Here is a 19,646-nt window from a genome sequence, read left to right on the forward strand (position 1 = left end):
TGATTTTTGTACATTGATTTTATAGGCTGAAATTTTGCTGAGGTTGTTTATCAGATTTAGGAGCTTTTGGACAGAGACTGTGGGGTTTTCCAGGTATAGATTCATATCGTTTACAAACAGATGGTTTGACTTCCTCTCCTTCTATTTGGATGCCTTTTATTTCTTTGTCTTTCCGGATTGCCCTGACTAGGACTTCCAGTACTTTGTTGAATAGAAATGGTGAGAATGGGTATCCTTGTTTTGTTCTGTTTTTCAAGGAGAATGCTTACAGTTTTTGGTTGTTCAGTATGATGTTGGCTGTGGGTTTGTCATAGATGACTCATTATTTTGAGATATGTTCCCTCAATGCCTAGTTACTGAAGGTTTTTAACATGAAAATATGTTGAATTTTATCAAAAACCTTCTCTGGATGTGCTGCTGGATTTGGTTTGCTGGCATTTTGTTGAGGATTTTTGCATCTGTGTTCATCAAAAGTATTGGCCTGAAGTTTTGTGGTTGTTGTGTCTCTGCCATATTTTGGTAACAGGATGATGCTGGCATGATAGAGTAAGTTAGGGAAGAGTCCCTCCTCCTTAATTTTTTGGAATAGTTTCAGTAGGAATAGTGCCAGTTCTTCTTTATACATCTGGAAGAATTCAGCTGTGAATCTCTCTGGTACGGGACTTTTTTTTATTGGTAGGCTTTTTATCACTGATTCTGTTTCAGATCTCATTACTAGTCTGTTTCCAAGAGTTCATTTTCTTCCTGGTTCATTGTTGGGAGGTTGTAGGTTTCCAGGAATTTATCAGTTTCTTCCAGGTTTTCTAGTTTACATTCATAGAGATGTTTGTAGTAGTCTCTCAGGGATTTTGGTGGTGGTTGTTTTTGTTTTGTTTTGTTTTGTTTTGTTTTGTTTTGTTTTGTTTTGTTTTGTTTTGCTATTTCTATGGGGTTGATGGTAAAGCCCTATTTGTCATTTCTAATTGTGTTTATTTGGGTCTTCTCCTTTTTTTCTTTATTATTCTAGCTAATGGTGTATCAGTCTTACTTATTCTTTCAAAATATCAACTCCTGAATCCATTAATCTTTTGGAGGTTTCTCACATCTCAGTTTCATTCAGTTCAGCTCTGATTTTGGTTATTTATTGTCTTCAGCTTTGGGGTTGGTTTGTTCTTGTTTTTCTAGTTCTTATAGTTGTGATGCTAGGTTGTTAATTTGAGATCTAACTTTCTGATGTGAGCATCTAGCACTATAAACTTTCCTCTTAACACTACTTTGGCTGTGTCTCAGAGATTCTGGTATGTTGTATCTTTGTTCTCATTAGTTTCAAAGAATTTCTTGATTTCTAACTTAATTGCATTGCTTACACAAAAGTCATTCAGGAGAAGATTGTTTAACTTCCATGTAATAGTATGGTTTTTAGAAATCTCCTTGTATTGATTGCTGTTTTTATTGTGCTGTGGACTAAGAGCTTGGTTGATATGCTTTTGAATTTTTTGAATTTTCTGAGAATTGTGTTGTGGCTGAATGTACATTTGATTTTAGAGTATGTGCCACATATCAATGAGAAGAATGTATATTCTTTTGTTTGAGGTGGAGAGTTCTGTAGATGTCTATCAGGTCCATTTGGTCAAATGTCAAGGTCAAGTCCTGAATATCTGTTAGTTTTCTGCCTCGGTTATGTCTGATACTGTCAGTGGCATGATGAAGTCTCTCACTCTTATTGTGTGATTATCTACAGTAAGTCCCTTGATAGGTCTCTCAGAGCATGGTGCTTCTGTGTTGGGTGCATATATATTTAGGATAGTTAGTCTTCTTGTTGAATTGAACTCTTTACCATTGTATAGTGCCCTTCTTTGTCTTTTTGGATTATTGCTGGTATAAAGTCTGTTGGTCTGAAGTTAGAATAGTGTCCCTGCTTTTTCCTATTTTCAATTTTCTTGGTAGATTTTTCTTTGTCTTTTTACTTTGAGCCTTTGTGTGTCCTTGCATGTGAGATGGGTCTCTTGAAGACAGCATATGGTTGGGCCTCGCTTCTTTATCCAACTCGACACTGTGCCTTTTGTGGCATTTGGTCTGCTTACATTCAAGGTTAATATTGATATGTGTGGATTTGATCCTGTTATCATGTTTTTAGCTGGGGTTATTATGCAGACTTTATTGTATAGTTGTTTCATAGTGTCAGCGGTCTATATATTTAAGTGTGTTTTGGTGGTGGTTGGTAACAGTCTTTCCTTATCATATTTAGCACTCCCTAAAGGATCTTTTCTAAGGTAGATCTGGTGATAATGAATTTCCTTAGAATTTACTTGTCTTAAAAGGATCTTAGGGATTTTTCTTGATATTTTTGTTTTTTGTTTATGAAATTTAGTTTGGCTGGGTATGAAATTCTTGACTGGAATTTTGTTTCTTAAAAATGCTGAATATAGGCCCCCTCTCTCTTCTGGCTTGCAGGGTTTCTGTTGAGAGGTCTGCTGTTAGCTTGATGGGGTTCCCTTTGTAAGTGACCTTTCCCTTCTCTCTAGCTGTGTTTAGCATTTTTTCTTTCACTTTGACTTTGGAGAATCTCATGACTGTGTCTTGGGGATCCTCATCTTTGTATAGTATTTGACTAGGGTTCTCTGCATTTCCTAAGTTTGAATATTGGCCTCTCTAGCAAGGCTGGCAACATTTTTTATGAACAGTATTTTAAAATATATTTTCCAAGTTGCTTGCTTCCTGTCCCTCTCTTTCAAAGATGCCATTTAGTCATAGATGTGGTCTCTTTACATAATTCTTGCTTTCTCTCCTTCTCTTTCAGAGATGCCAATGAGTCATAGATTTGGTCTCTTTACATAATTTCATATTTTAGGAGGTTTGTTCTTTTTTATTCTTTTTTCTTTATTTTTGTCTGTGTTAATTTGGAGAATCAGCATTTGAGCTTTGAATTTTTTCCCACAGCTTGGTCTATTCTGGTGTTACTATTTGCAATTGTATTATGAAATTCTTTGAGTTTTTCAGCTCTATCAGATCAGTTTAGTCCTTTCTTAAAATGGCCATTTCATATTCCAGTTCCTGTATTGTTTTATTGTATTCCTTAGATTCCTTGGATTGGGTTTTGACTTTCTTCTGAATCTCAGTGATCTTTTCTATCCATATTCTGAATTTTACGTCTGTCATTTCAGCCAAGTTAAGAATCATTGCTGGGGAACTTGCACAGTTTTTGGAGGTAAGAAGACGCTCTGACTTTTTGAGATGCAACCATTCTTGTCCTGGTTCTTTCTCATCTTTGGGGGTTGATGTTTCTTCAATCTTTGAAGCTGCTTTCTTTTGCATGGGTCTTTTGCTTTTGTCTTCTTTGATGCCCTTGGGAGTTTGATTGTGGTACAGGGTGGGTTCAGGCCTCTGGCTTTGTTTATGGAAAAGCTGAGCTGTGTGCTCTATCTCTGGAGGCTGGCACCAGTCCCTGAGTTTTGTTCTCCAGACTCTTGAGGTTAGGAACCTACCGCACTGGGGGGCAGAGGGGAGGGGTTGAGGTGTTTCTAGTCTGCTAGCTACAACGTGCCAATAGTTGGTGCTGGCCAAAGAGCTCTGTTGGGGCAATGGCAGTGGGATTTGCGTTCACTCATACATGCCAGCAGCTGAGGCAGAGTCGTGGGGTATACATGTGTCAGTTGGGGTGGGACATCAGTGGGAGTGGAGCGATGGCATTCCTGCACCCACTCATGCTGGTGGTGGCAGTAGCATGACTTGGTGGGGCACAAGCAGGGGTGGGTTGCCAGCATTTGTGTGTGTGTTTGTGCTGGAGGCAGCAGGGGAGGGATTTGCAGCATCTGCGCATGCATTTGTGGTGGCAGCATGGTAGGTGCCCACACATCTGTGGAGGGGGCACTGGGGTGTGCTTGCACCAGCAGAAGCAGTACTGTGGTATGCACACTGGCAGGGGAGGGAGGGAAAGTTTGCCTACACATGCACGGCAGCAAAACAGTGGTCAGAAGATCATTGGTGAGTGCATGATAGCAAAACCATGAAGGGAAGCTTCAGGTGAGCTGGTGTGTTTTGGTAGGGGTGGGTCTGCTGGCGCTCTCCAATAGCCAACTGTGGCCTGCTGGTGAAAGATGAGGGCCCCAGGGAAGTATCCTGGTTGGGCATCTGAGGCTGCACTGCTAGCAGGAATGGTAAGGGTGGGGCCCCAGGAGAAGCCAGCAGACATAGGAATGCTCAAACTGGACTAGCCCCATTCCACAGACAAGACTGCCCTGCTCTGCCTAGGTCCAACAGTGATACCTAAAATCTCCTGAAGGAGCATGGTGAGCCTTGGAAAATTGGATGTCCCTGGCTCCACTGCAGGTGTTCCCACACCAAACCCTCTGAGTTCGGCACAGGCTGAGTCTCACCCCTTCCACCTCTCTAAACAGTTCTCCCTGCCAGCTCAAATGTCCTTGGGGTCTTGGGGTCTTCTGCTGCTAGGATTCCAGAGGTTCATGGCAAGAGCAGGCCATTCCTTACCTATTGTACTCACCCTTTTCCAAAGAGTCACTGGGGGCAGGAATGAATCTTGGTGCTTGACAGCCCCATGCAGAGTTCCCAGCTTCTTCCCCTTTCATCTAAGCATCGGAGTCCTCCCTCTATCCATTCTCAATGCCTTCTCTCCATAGATCTCCTTGGAGTATCCCAGTATTCCCAATGTCCCTGTCTCTTGGCTGCATCTAGACAGCCATTTTGGCTTGGGCCCTCCTTTTTTATCTCTAGCATTTCTGGTTTTGTTTTGTTTTGTTTTGTTTTGTTTTCCTTAGGATTTAAGAAATCCTACTTACATTGCCCATCTTTTCATCCATGCTATCTACTTTATCCATCAGAGACCTTAGCATAATCATTGTTGTTTTAAATTCCCAGTCTTACAATTTCAACATCCCTGCCATGTCTTGTTCTGGCACTTTGTCTTTTCAAAGTGTGTTGTTTTACCTTTTAGCATGTCATATAATTTTGTCTTGATAACCAAACATGTCACACTGAGTAAAAAGTCTGCTGTAACTAGGCCTTTAGTAATGTTGTGGTAAGTGTAGCGAGAGGAAAAGCATTCTACGCTCCTAGTAGTAAGTTCTCTGTCTTTTAATGTGTCTGTGCCTCTGGGCTGTGAACTTTGCAAGTGTTTCTCAGTTTCTCAGGGGCAAAATGGCTAAAGTGGGCTATAGTTGGGTATTTCCCTTCTCTCATGTTGAGTGGGCTAGAGTTGGGTATTTTTCTTCTTCCACATGGAAGGTTAGAACTAACTAGAGTTGGACATTTACTTTTACCTGGGCCAGTTAGGCTCTGATTAGTAGATTAGGCTCTGGTTAACTGATTTCTCCTAAGAGCAAGCCTTGCTAAGAAGAACAGAGTGCAATGACATGTTTCAAAATGTTTTTCTCTTTTCCCCTACTGGAAGCATGGAGGGCTGTTTCTCCCATATTTACTGGAATAATATCGTCAAGTTCCTGCAGGCATATCTCACACAATTACGGGGACCCTGTGTAACTGGGTTTCCCTGGAGTTTTTAGCTTTCAGATTTGTCCACACTGAGTGTCCATGGATTCATCAATTACAGTTCATGTTTTCCTACCCCAGCACTGGTTCCCACAATGGTTTCTACTTGCGAGTTTACTCTGGTAAGCCATGACTCCATGAATTTACCTGCCTGTCTCTCCAGTACTGGGGGCATGGTTTGCCCTGTGTGCTCACCTCTCTAATGGATCCTAAAAGAGTTGTTGATTTTTTAAGAACTCTGTTCAGCTTTTTACTTGTTAGGAGGGAGTGACGCCTTCTAAGTGACTTATGTGGAAAATGAGAAACTAGAAGCCCTCCACCTATCTTCTTATCCTGTCGCTCCTATTTTGGAATTAAAAATAGTCTCCGAAGTTACATCAGCTTTCAAGAAATAGAAACCAAACCTTCAATAAGCAAGTGTGAACTCTTGTGGCCTTCAGTGTCCTTTACTGAGCCTCTCCTATTTGCAGAGAATAGTTTTTTACTGCTATAGAGTGGAGAAAGAAATAGACAGTCTTTGCCTTTGAGAGACTGAAACTCTATTTCATTTGAAAATGTATTTTTGGAAAATCAAGTTACCAACTGATGCATATGTATGGCATATTTTGCTGACCAGGGCTTAACTCAGAGTTACCTGAGAGACATTTATTAATTCCCTTTTACAAAAATGCAATGTACAGTAAGGCTAATAATAAAGTAATATCTATAGAAAGTGAAGATAAAAGGGAAAGTGAGGAATTTAATGTGCTGACAGTAGTTGCTGTGTGAATATATAGTTTGGCTCTGTGCTTCCAGGAAGCCAGGTCAAAAAGGGGAAACATGATACAATTCCTAGCTCTCATTATCAAAATGCAAATGTGCTGCCAGTTTTTCAGGGAAGACAGAGTTTCTCCTGTGATGTTTTGTTTAGAGTATATTGAGCAAGACAATATCTTCAGAAGTTCTCCATGAAATGTAGATGTGAATTTTATAAAGGTGTCTTCTTTGGTGATAAAAAGCTGTCCTATAATGAACTAAACTATGTAGCTTTCCAAGGGTCTAACTCTATTCAGTGGTAAAATTTCAAGTCCCTAGAGAATGTATAATCTGTTAGTTTTAATTAAAGTTAAATGTTTGATTCTCTTTAAAATTAAAAATATGTGACCCTTGAAGAAGGAATAAAAGCAAAACTGAAGGTAGACTTTGATTTAAATTCTCCGAGGAGTAAATGACAGGAATGCCCTTGGCTGATTGGATGAGTATGCTTCTCTACTGTCATGCATTAATTAACTGTGTTTTGACTTTCTATTTTTATGGTCACCTCTTAATCAAGGAATGGTAAAGCACTATCACTATTATGGATGTTTTAAGAAAGGCAAGATGCAGAATAGCATCCATTAGTAACTCACTGCGGAGCCTCATCAGTCTTTAGTAGGGGTTCTGCTGAGTTGTTTTGCCCATTCTTTAGGCAGCAGAAATAATAGTCAAGAAAGTCTTAATATAATAAAACAGCTCTTAACTCGGGACTGTCTAAAGCACCTGAAGGATTTGTTGTGAACGTAACCAGCTTTATACTCTGGCATGAGAACAATTTATGAATGCAAAAATATGTAAAAACAAATTCTGATGGCTAAGTGAATGGGGGCAGAGGACAAGAGTAAGTGAGCACAATAACTTTACACCTCCGTCTTTAAGAACTGGGGATTCCCCTCTCACCATATGACTTCTCCCATCTGGTCTACGGTTTTCTCTTCCTTGCATGGTACACATTTTGCTGATGGTCTTCTGCATGTCCCATTCTGTTCTGAACTAGGATAATCTATTCTTTGTAACAGAGTCCTTTTATAATTTGCAAAAGTTTATACGTGCACCTGAGGATTCGCAAGATTCAATTTAAGTCTAATTGCTACTGGATGATTTCCATAACCTGGGCATCATCTCACACAGCAGCCCCTGACCTTTTTGACACCAAGAACTGGTTTTGTGGAAGACAGTTTTTCCAAGGATGGGGTGGGGGTGGGGCAGGGGATGGTTTGGGGATAAAAGTGTTCCACCTTAGGTCATCAGGCATTAGATTCTCATAAGGAGTGTGCAACCTAGATCCCTCACCTATGAGAATCTAATGCTCACTCTCCCACTGCTCACCTCCCGCTCTGTGGCCTAGCTCCTAACAGGCCATGGACTAGCACAGGTTTTCGGCCCAGGGGTTGGGGACCCCTGCTCTCATGCACTAGGTGAAATGCTTGGTGCTACTTAATTCTTAGAGAATGCCTTTTGCTGTTTGCTTGGACAGTACCACTCTCTAACTTTGGGATTCTTGTTCTCTGTGTGAATGTTCTACCTGCCATGGTCCTGGGAAAGGCATTTGAAAATTCATTGACACAAACTCTTTCCTAATTGAATCTTTGGGGGAAGAAACAAAGCAACACAAGCTGGGCTCTGGTGTTATTATTTGGATTGTTAAAAAAGTAATTATTTGCGTAGAGTCATTTCCTAGTTGAAATCCAGGGTAAAATGGATCCTCCACTGTCAGAAACATGGATGTCTTAAAACAGCCCCCTCTCCTCCTACCTGCAGTAGCTCAGGAAGGTGTTCTCATTAAACACAAGCCCCGAACAGTGATGTTTCATTACCTCTCAGAATTACACCAAGATTCTTTATGAACTGGAACATCTGGGTACAAGACAAATGCTTTCTATTTTTTTTTTTTGACAACATTATCTGCCTAAATGGAAGAATGGATGGTGAGTAAATTTAGGAAGTGGGTCTTTTGCCAGACATCCTGAAGAATGTTATAAAGAGAGCTACCCTTTTGTTCAGAATTAGGAGGGTAAAACATTTTATTTTTAAAGGCACTTGAGCTCAGGTAACATAGCCTGAACAACATAGCGAGACTCATTCTTACTAAAAATTAAAAAGACAATTAACCAAGCTTAGTGGCACATGCCTGTAGTCCCAGCTACTCAGGAGGCTGAGGCAGGAGGATTGCTTGAGCCTGAGTCAGTGAAACTGCAGTAAGCCATGATCATGCCACTGACTCCAGTCTGGGTGAGAGAATGAGACCATGCTTTTTTTTTTTTTTTTTTTTTTTTTTTTTAAGTAGATATGATTACATGATTTCCTTATTGCATTTTGTCCATAGGAAAAAAAAGATAAATGATTTAGACAGGATTCATTGGTTCATTGCCAATTCCCCAACACAAAGTTCAGTGCTTAACAAATAGCTGTTGGATGAGTGGAGAGATGAATGAATGAAATATGAGGTCATACAAAGTAGCTTTTATTCTCTATTGTCCCCTTGAGTCTCTAAAAGTTCGCTCGCTAATTTATGGTAATTCAGATCTTTGGTCATCCTAAATGGATTGTAATCCAGGGGAAGTTTTCAGGTGCCCATTGTTTTGTTCTCTTTGGATAAGATGCAAGGCTCCAGGGAGGAACTGGGTTTTAATGTGATGATTAATATGAGGTGATTATAGGAGATACCTCAAAGACTAATTTTCAGGATTAGATGGGAGAGATTTTGTAGACAACTTCACTTGAATGACTTAGCTATTATCTTCTAAAGATTTTATTTTAAAAACTCTTGCATCTCAGCTTTTCTTTTTTGCTTCTTTTACTTTGTACATGATAAATATACTTTCCAACTTTAAAGTGAAAAGCAATGTCAGAGGTGCTGGAAAAGATTCACACCTTTTGAGTGTCAGCTGCAGGGAGATGTATTTCTTGTGCTTCTAAAACATCTGCAGAAAAAAAAAATACCGTGTATATTTGCACAGAAGAATGACAAATGCAGGAAAAGACAGGAGTCACACAGCAACATTAATGCAGCATCTTAGGCAGTTTGCATCACCCACACTGTGCTCTAAAATGAAGATGTTTCATTTTTTAAGGTGCTGTTGTCAATACCCTCGATAGAATGTCTGTAAATATGCAGCGTAGTTATTGCTTCTAGCTCCAGCGCATGAGCATCATAGACCTCCTTCCTAAGTCATGGGTAGGAGAGAAGGAATTATAGGAATATATCCAAGATGCCCATCAAAACCAGCTGATTGGGAACAGACAGTGCCCACACTGTGGAAATTGTAACACTTACAATTTAGTGTGCTTTAGAGACATTGTCACATCTTTCTAGCCCACTGACCTTGGGGCAATGGTGGGGGGAGGAGGGTGGGATAATTATTGTATACATGAGCCTATTAATGCAAATCTATCCTCCAGAGATGGGGGAGAGGAGGGAAAGAGAGAAAAGGGAGGAGAGCCGTAGCCTGAAATTGATGGTGGCTTCTTTATAGTACATTTATCAGATATAAACTCATGTTGTAGAAAAGAAAGCTGAGTACTTCAGTAGAGGATGCTGTATGGGAAACAATGTCTCCCAGCTTAGAAAGCTGGCCTGATCCTACAAGAATGTTAGAAATCTCTGTCAATGCTAGTTCATAAGGCAATCCTATTTACAATAGCCACACAAAAAATAAAATACCTGGGAATATATCTAACCAAGGAGGTGAAAGATCTCTATAAGGAGAACTACTAGACACTGCTAAGAAATTATAGATGACACAAACAAATAGAAACACATTCCACACTCATGAATTGGGAGAATCAATATTGTTAAAATGGCAATACTACCTAAAGCAATCTACAAATTCAGTGCTATTCCTATCAAATGACCAACATAATTTTTTCACAGAATTAGAAAAAACTATTATAAAATTCACATGGAGCTAAAAAAGAGCCCAAATAGCCAAAGCAATCCTAAGCAAAAAGAACTAAGACAGAGGTATCACATTACCCAGCTTCAAACAAACTGTACTATCAGGCTAAAGTAACCAAAACAGCATGACACCGGTACAAAAACAGACACATAGACCATGGAACAGAATAGAGTACCCAGAAATAAGCCTCACACCTACAGACATCTAATCTTTGACAAAGTCTTCAAAAAATAAGCAACGGGGAAAGGACTCCCTATTCAATAAAGGTGCTAGAATAGTTGGCTAACCATATACAGAAGATAAAACAGGATCCCTACCTTTTACCATATATAAAAATTAACTAAAGATGGATTAAAGGTTTAAATGTAAGACCTCAAACTATAAGAATTCTAGAAGAAAACCTAGGAAACACCATTCTGGATATCAGCCTTGGGAAATTATATATGAATAAGTTCTCAAAAGCAATTGCCACATAAGCAAAAATTGACAAGTGGAACCTAATTAAATGAGAAAGCTTCTGTGCAACAAAAGAAACTATCAACAGAGTAAACATCTGGTTGATGGGGTCATTCATATCCCAAACCTCAGCATCACATAATATACAAAACCCCTTGTAACAAACCTGTACATGTATGCCCCTGAATCTAAAATAAAACTGGAAATTATATTTTTTAAAAAGCTAGTTCATAGTTGTAACTACTTTCTAGAGTCTTGCTACTTTTAGGGTAATCACTGCTCAACATCACTAATCAGCAGAGAATTGCAAATCTGAGCCTGTGTTTCTTGAACTCTTGGGGTCTGGGTAAATGCAGATCGTGATTTAGGAGGTCTGGGGTGGAGTGAGAGATTCTGCATGTCTCACCAGCTCACATGTGATGCAATGCTGCTGGTGGCATCATACTTCCATGTGATGAAGTTTCAGTAGAGCATCCTTGTGATGGCCTTGGCTCCTCTTTTCTAAATTGTCAGTCTGACCCTGTGGGTCACTGATGAAGAGGCCCCTGGTCCCCTTCAGTGTCCTTGACCTCTCCTTGTTTGACTCTTTCCTTCTGCAAAATGGAATTAGCAAACCCGTGTAGAGAGTCCACTGAATGGCAGAATCTTAGACTTTTCAGTTAGAGGAAACTTTGGAGATGATCTGATCTCACTTGTTCCCCTCTTCCCTGCATCACATCTTACGTCTGAAAGCCCATGCCTGAGATCCCATTCACTGAGTGTGCAGTTGTAAGTCTCACGTCATTCCATCAGACCTAAGAAAGCTCTGCAGAATAAGGGCCTCTTGAAAATGTTTTCAAGTACCTGAAAATAGTGAGAACAAACAAACCACTGCTCAAAATCACTTAGCAAACCTCACCTTAATGAGGAATTTTCTCTTTTGGCATCAGAAAGCAATTTTAAAACTCAGCATTTCTAGGTGAGAAGCTTTAGTCGTTGCCCTCTTGTTCTTTCTCCCCACAGCAGATGCTAAAGCACAGCTCAGTCTTGATTCACCCCTTCTGTCAAGAGCAGATGTCAGCCTCAGTTATTGTTTTGCAAATTCATTTCAGCCCTTTAATGCCTTTAATGCAATTTCTGGAGAATGAAGTATCGATTCCCAATCTCAGCTGTTTTTCCTGAAGCCTATACCACATTGGCCTTCCTGGTCTCTATCTGTCTCCTCTCTGTCGCATTCCCCCCTCTACTCTTTCTGGAATGCATGCCACATTTCTGGTCAGTGTTCTATAATAAACTCATCGTAGTTCCCAAAAAAAGAGGCATGATAAAGGCATTGTATGAATATGTTTGAATGAGAAATTCGTGAAAATCATCCATTTTTATTTATGGTGAAAGACTTAATTTGGATAGAATGTGATATGAATCAAATATAACTATGCCTCTGGAGGCACTATGAAAAAGGGAGTGCTTTAGTTTCATGAATTTGCTCTTTTGTTCTGTGTATATTGCTGTAGCACCATTTTTCAAGCCCTCTTCTTAGTGTCTCAAGCCAGTAAATATCACACCTCATATGTGTGAAGACAATTTATTGTGCAAACCAAGGCACTTCTGAGAGTAGACTGGGCAGCCATTGGTAATTGTGCTCCTGTGTCAGGCATGCACTGCGACTGTCTCAGTAAACAGATATACATGATCATCCTAATTACAGGCAGTTTGGGATATGGGACTCAGTGACAATTTGGTATTGGGAGGTGAATCTGTTGAAGAAAAAAAGCATGAAACATAATTAAACAGGCAAGGAAGGCATTATTCAAGACTACTGCAGCAGGGGAGAGATTAATCTTGACTCTGGATACAGTAGGGACAGCTGGGGATTTACAGCCAGTGGGCATGTTGAAGAGGTCATGGATGGGAAATTACTAAGAGGATTTGGTTGGGTATCAAGGATGGGGGGATTCTTGCTGAGCTGGGCTCGGCAGGCCAGGACCAGGCCTAGTCAAGAAGAGGCCTCAGAGGAACATGCTTAAAGTTTGGTCAAAGAAAAAGTCCTTGTTGAATCTCACCAAATAAAATGCAGATTTTAAAATTTAGTCTTAATCAAAGGAACTGAATAGTTTCCCATCATGGGAACTCATCCTTGCTTTGAGAAATTCTTCCAACTTTATACTTTGTCTTTGTGATTTTTAAAGACTTTTCCTTTGTAAATCTAGTTATTCTAGTTATGCTTGATAAAGAAATTGTTTTATCTTCTGATCTTTGCTTCTACTTCAGTAAAGCTGAGGTGAAACTGACTCTTCAGAAATGAAAAAAAAAAAAAATGTGGCTTTGAATTGATCAAGGAAGCACAATTGTAATTCATCCAGGAAGGACTTCATCAAGTGGGCCATGTTTCATGACACACTGTTTAGTGAGGCTTAGAGAATAGAAGGGAAAGCAAGAAGTTTAATTTGTATCATTTGTACACATGTCCATCACAGTGGAGGCTCAGTGAAGGATCTGCTGCTCCTGGTAGCCCACTGCTCACTACTAGGCAACTCTCCCTCTGAGCATTGGTTTTCTTGTCCATAAAATGAAGGTGTTCAATCAGGTGAGCTCCTTGTTACCTTACAGGGATTTTTTTTTTTTAATTTTATATTTCTGATTTTAAAAATCACTCTGTCCCTCTCTGGATTATGCTCCATTACTATAAAATACCCATCTTGAACCCATTGTAAAGGATTGAATATGAGCAATGGTAAGTCAATCTGAAAATAATGATTTAATGTAGAACCTGTGTCTGAAAAGCTCAATTTTCTCTCTGTATATTTTATGATATAACACATCCAAGGAGGTGTATGCAAGAAAGTTCCAGAAGATTTATTAATAAAAGCATGTGTGTTGGGGGAGGGGGATTAGGAAAGGAATAGAAACAACCTGAAATGTACTTCAGCAGGAGAATGAATACAGAAATAATGATGGAATGACTCGTGAAAGTCAATCAGCTATAGAATCAAAGGACATACACATCAACAATTTTTAGCAAAACCAAGAAAAAACTTACACCATTTACTTAAAGTGTAAATGGTATAAGTACTACTTCTTATACTACAAAACAGTACTACTGCTCATTTCTAAGGGATACATACTTGTGTATGTATAGTAAAAGTATTTTTTAAATTCTTGGTGGTGATAAACACCAGGCTCAGAATAGAGGTTCCCTCTGCCGGTGGGAAGGGATTATGATTTGGGAGGGGAATTCATGGAACTTCAGCTGTATTTGCTAATGCTTTATTTCTTAAACTGGGAATTAGATATATAGGTAGTCATTGTATTACACTTTATGCCTTTTCGTATGTCTTAAAATATCTTATAGCAATCCTATGATAAAGTCAGGATGATCATAAAAAGACACTGCATACATTTGTTTGTAAATTAGAAACACTCAGTCCCCACAGTTTAGTGGTAGCAAAGCTAATGTGAATTTAAAATCTTCTTATGACCTGCCCTGCAGTTATAATGTACATACATCAAAAAACAAAATTTCCAGTGTTTATTTCACACACTGGTGAAATAACCACTAGTCAGATACCAGTCTCTTGAGTTATTACTACTTACATGGGTAATAGCTATTGTTATTTATTTAAAATTTATACTGTGTGAGAGAAGTTTATGAAAACATATAGGTAGTTAGCTATAAAGTTGTGACTGGATGCCAGATTGATAAATGAGCAGTTTCCTCTGCAAATAAGTGCAAACTCAGCTATGTGCTTTCAGGTGGTCTAGACAAGAGGAGAAACCTGCCTACTGGTTTCTCAGTAGATGACCTTATGATAAAGCTGGAATTGTCATGAAAAGACATTGCATGCATTTGTTTATAGATTAAAAACAGAAGCTCTAATCTACAACTCTTAGTAGGAGAGCTGGATTTTTCCTGGCTCTAAAATTTGGGGAAGAATTAATCACAAGAGTCCTTATGTAATGGGTACTGAGGCATTTTGAGTGGTGCTTCTGTTGATTTGCCCTTGCCAGCAGCTTCTTGCTATTCATCCGTTTCACACAGCACCCAGAGTGATGGTGCTGTAACAAAACTCGTATCAATTCTTCAGAAGCTTCCCATTGCACACATGGTAAAGTCAAACCCCCTTACCTGACCTTGAGGGTCCCTGCTCCTGCCTGACCATCTCACCTCATCTCTTACCATTCTTCTCTTAATTAGGCTTCACCCACTCCCATTGGTGTTTCTTCCCTACAGAGCTTATGAGATCTGGGCATTTCCTCTTCTCTCGGTTAGGAATGCCCTTCTCCCAGGTCTTGGCATGGATGACTCATCTTTATCATTCAAGTTTCCATTCAAATGTCATTCTCAGCCCCACCCCGTCACAGAGGATTTTCTTTATGAGCAAAAGCAGCCTCACCACCACCACCTATACTATCCCTAAACTCAAGGCAAGAAGGGTGCTCTGGGACCTGTGCTGTAGAGGGGTACCCTCCAGCCACATCCCTTCCCATGAAGCAAGAAGTTTACGGGGCAAAGGGGACTTGCATACCCAGAGCTTGCATTTCCTCTACTAGGCCATACCCTGCGCTATGGCTTGAATGTGACCCCTTCAAAATTCATGTTGAAACTTCACCTTCATTGTGGTAGTATTAAGAGATGCGACTTTGGGAAAGTGATTAAGTCATGAGGGCAGAGCCCTCAGGAATATGGATTAACAGCTTTACAAAAGAGGCCTCAGAGAGATAATTGCTCCCTTTTGCCCTTCTGCTTTCTTCCCCTCAAGAGGACACAGCAAAAAAGTACCATCTTGGAAGAGAGAAAGCAGCTCCCACCAAACTTGCCACCACCTTGACCTTGGACTTCCCAACCTTCAGAATTCTGAGAAATGTACTTCTAATATTTATAAATTACCTAGTCTATAGTATTTTGTTTAAGCAGCACAAGCAAACTAAGACACCCTGCTTACCTGGGATTCCACAGGTCTCTGCCCACATGGATCTATGCCCATTTCTAGAGTCTGTGAGCCTCTGCCTTGGTTCCCATTCTCTGTTGTCAGTTTGCGGATCCCTAAGCCCAAGGGTGGTCACACAGTGGCTGTTAGCAGAAGGTATAGATAAATATTAGACATAGGGGCTGTAGTATCATGTGCGTACAAGAACTTCCTCTCAATGGGAGCTGGAGCCAGGCTGAGAATAGACAGGCACATGCCAAGAGGCGGGGATCAGGAACCCAAGGGCTGGCTTGCACAGCTCTTCCACATCCCAGTGCAGAACTTGGAGGAGTCTGAGAATCCTGAGTGCAAACTTGTTCTTCCTAGTGTTTGAAAAGTTGATTTGTCAAGCTAGAGAGTAGATTGTATTTTATTAAACAGTTTGTTAGCTTGATGCACACTCTTAATTATTTATACACATGTGGATCTCCAATTATACTCCTGCTGGTCTTACAAATGCTAGTGGCAGGCCTGGCTTCCTCTGCATTTGAGTCAGTCCAGAAGATGGTGGTTCAAATTCCAGGGCCTGGTGGTAAAACAAAAAGTGGGGTTCTGTGCCAAATCCCTTAGAAATACCTTTTCTGCCACCCACCTTGTTGGGGATTCCAGACTTTCTTCTCAACAGTCCTGTTCTCTACTCTCTCTCCTATTTCCCTGTTTTTATTTTGCAGCACTGAAAAAATCTAAAATTACCTTGTTTATTTGTTTAATATGAGTTCTGTGAGGTCAGAGGCTTGTGGCTGTATCTGTAGCATGTGGCACATACTAAGTGCTCATTAAAAATTTGCTTATAGCCAGGAATGATGCCCCATACCTATAATCCTAGTGCTTTGGGGGACCAACATGAGAGGAATGCCTGAGGCTAGGAGTTTGAGACCAGCCTAGGAAACATAGCAAGGCACCATCTCTACAAAAATATTTTCTTAAAAATTAGCGGGGTTGTGGTGGTGCATTCCTATAGTCCTAGCTATTCTTCAGGCTGAATTGGGAGGATCACTTAAGCCTGGGAGTACGAGGTTGCAGAGAGCTATGATCATACCACTGCACTCTAGCCAGGGTGACACAGCAAGCTCCTGTCTCTAAAAGTAATATAAATAAATTTTAAAAAATTGTTGAATCTGTCATGACAGGAATATTGTTTAAAAATTTTTGCTGAATGAATGGCTTAGGTGCTATTTTGTGCCAGGACTGTGAAGAGTCCAAAGATAACTCAAACAGGTCCTCTGCCTTCAGGGGTCTCCAAGCCTAGTGGAGAAGCAATCCTGAAAACAAACGAGTCTTCTGCTCTGAGTTTTACACTTCTCACATCATTAATGAATCTAGAAACAAAAATATATATGTAGCCATTACTGTAGCACTTCTGTGGAAACAATTTGTAAAGTAAATAAGCTCCAGAGAAAGGGAAAAATACTTTGTTATCTTCTCTGAAGGGTTAGGGGTAAGAGAGCTTTTAAACTTGATGACCCATCAGAACTGGTGGAAAGTGTTTTTTCTCCCTCTTCCTGAAGATAAATTGCTTGTTTTTCTAGGAGGAGGGGGGAACATGTTAAACATTTTCTGCTGTTAAGCTAAAATATTGTTTAGAACAGGAGGCTAAAATCTCCTCAGCTGCTGCCGTCTGCCTTATTTAACTTACATGGCAGACGGTGGCATCTGCTGAACAACACTGTGTTGGCGCTTCCCTCCAAGGAGCTGAGGGCCTCTGGAGTCGGCCTTCTCAGAGGCCTCCGTGGGCAGCGGGGCAGCCGGGGCTTCCAGCTGCTCTGGGCAGACTTCAATTTCACTCCAGATGGCCTGGGTGTGCAAAGTGTGAAAGAAGACAGGCAGAAACACTGTCCCTTCTACATAGAATTCCTTACATTTTTAAAATGGAGCTGATAGGTCTTACTAATTGATCTGATTATGAAAGAAACTAGACTACTAGAATATGAGAAAGAGAGGCATCAAAAATAACTCAGAGGGTTTTGACCTGAATAGGAACTGACATGAACAGAAATGGGGAAGACTGAGTAGTGTTAAGGTATTTTAGAGGGAGGAATAGGAATTTGACTGGGCACAATAATTATAAGATTATTACCTACTAGACAGCCACAAAGAAGTGTCAAGTAGTTAGTTGAATACATGAGTCTGGAGTTTAGGAGGGAAGTGACAAGTGTGATAATTTAAGGGAGTATTTAAAGCCATGAAACTAGATGACCCACCTTAGGAGAGAATGTGGATAGAGGACAGAAGTCTAGGGATCAGGGAGATACGGAGGAGCAAGCATAGTAAAATCAGAGAAGATCATTTTGCGGAATATATTAGAGGACTTTGTTGATTTTCTCAAAGTCTTCTTCCAATTTCCTAAAATTTAAATCACCCTATTTGAAGAGTCTGTTGTCACTGTTCCTGATTTTTCAGTTTTTTAATAGTTACTTGACCTAATGCTCAGGCCCTTTCTTATCAATGACAGCATAAGTTTCCAACATGATTGTCATTACTTAGTCCATTTTGTGTTGCTGTAACAGAACACTGCAGTCTGAGTAATTTATAAAGAAAAGATATTTGTTTCTCACAGTTCTGGAGGCTGGGAAGTCAAATATTAAGTTGCCATCATCTGGTAAGGGCCATCGTGCTGCATCATCCCATGGCAAAAGGCAGAAGAGCAAGAGAGAGGGAGACAGGGGCAAAATCATCCTTTTATCAGGAGCCCATTCTTCCAATAACTAACCCACTCCCATAATAATAGCATTAATCCATGCATAAGGCAGAGCCCTCAAGACCAAATTGCCTCTTAAAGTTCCCACCTCTTAACACTGCTGCAATGGGGATGAAGTTTCCAGCTCATGAACACTGGGGCACACATTCAGATCCCAGCATGCACTGTGTGAGACCCTGCATCTACAAGTTTTGCAATGTCATTTTAATGAAGTCAGTTTACTTTGCATTTTCACTTTGTGTTTAGTGTGATGGGCAGAGATAGAAACTAGCATTCAGTAAAGAGGGTGGACTAATTTTATACACAACCATTTATCAGTAAATATTTTTAAGTTCTGATGCCCTAAAAATCCTTGTAAATTTGGGGGCTTGGGTAATGAATATTAGATGACGATGACCTTCTGTGTATCCATTAAACCATTAGCAAAGTTTCCAGGTTGTTGAGAAATCATAGATATTAAAAATCAGCTTAGAGATTGTTCCAGAAGTTAATATCTTCATTTATAAAGGAAGACAGTGACTGGCCTGGAGAGCTGAGTGGCTAGACCACCTTCTAGCCCCCCATGTAGTACCATTGGCATACTTAACATCTGTCCCTCAGTTTCCTCAGCTGTAAAACAGGAGTTATATTGCATACCTCATATGATTGTGTATATAACACATAAAATAGATATCAAGTGCTTGCCATAAATGTGTGTGTGTGTGTGTGTGTGTGTGTGTGTGTTGTTCTGTGGCCCAGGCTGGAGTGCAGTGGTGTAATCTCCGCTCACTGCAGCCTCTGCCTCCGGGGTTCAAGCAGTTCTCCTGCCTCAGCCTCCCAAGTAGCTGAGACTACAGGCACACGCTGCCATGCCTGGCTAACTTTTTTATTTTTAGTAGAGACGGGGTTTCACCCTGTTAGCCAGGATGATCTTGATCTCCTGACCTCATGATCCACCCACCCTGGCCTCCCAAAGTGCCGGGATTACAAGTGGGAGCCACTGCGCCCAGCCGTTGTTTGTTTGTTTTAATACCAAGTTCTAGCCAGGATATGGAGCTAGTAGAACTGTCATACACTGCTAGTGGAAATACAAAATGGAACAGCCACTTTGGAAAACAGTTGAGCGGTTTCTTCACACTTGATCTTAGCCAAAAGGCTGAGAAGCAGTAAGCAGTGTCTTATCAAGTTAAATATACACTTGCCATACAACCCAGAAATTCTACTTCTAGGTATTTATCCAAGTGAAATGAAAATATATGTCCACACAAAAACCTACATATGAATACATACAGCAACTTTATTCACAATCTTTAAAAATTGGGAACAACCCAAATATTGGTCAGCTGTGAATGGATAAACCAACTGCAGCACATCCCTCCAGTGAAACAC

General features: G+C 40.3%; 1 protein-coding gene and 1 long non-coding RNA gene across 4 annotated transcripts in view; one reads left to right on the forward strand and one right to left on the reverse strand.

Moving 5' to 3' along the window:
• The window catches only part of NEK11 (NIMA related kinase 11), a 292,126-nt gene that overhangs the window by 241,954 nt on the left and 30,526 nt on the right, over nucleotides 1-19,646 (forward strand). The window lies entirely within an intron of this gene.
• Nucleotides 1,971-19,646, reverse strand: part of LOC141585572 (uncharacterized) — a 77,061-nt gene continuing 59,385 nt past the window's right edge. Inside the window, exon 2 of the long non-coding RNA XR_012519103.1 lies at nucleotides 1,971-18,194. This is a non-coding gene — a long non-coding RNA (uncharacterized LOC141585572). The remainder of the gene's footprint in view (nucleotides 18,195-19,646) is intronic.

The sequence above is a fragment of the Saimiri boliviensis genome, chromosome 9 (assembly GCF_048565385.1).
Source record: "Saimiri boliviensis isolate mSaiBol1 chromosome 9, mSaiBol1.pri, whole genome shotgun sequence".
Lineage (NCBI taxonomy): Eukaryota > Metazoa > Chordata > Mammalia > Primates > Cebidae > Saimiri > Saimiri boliviensis.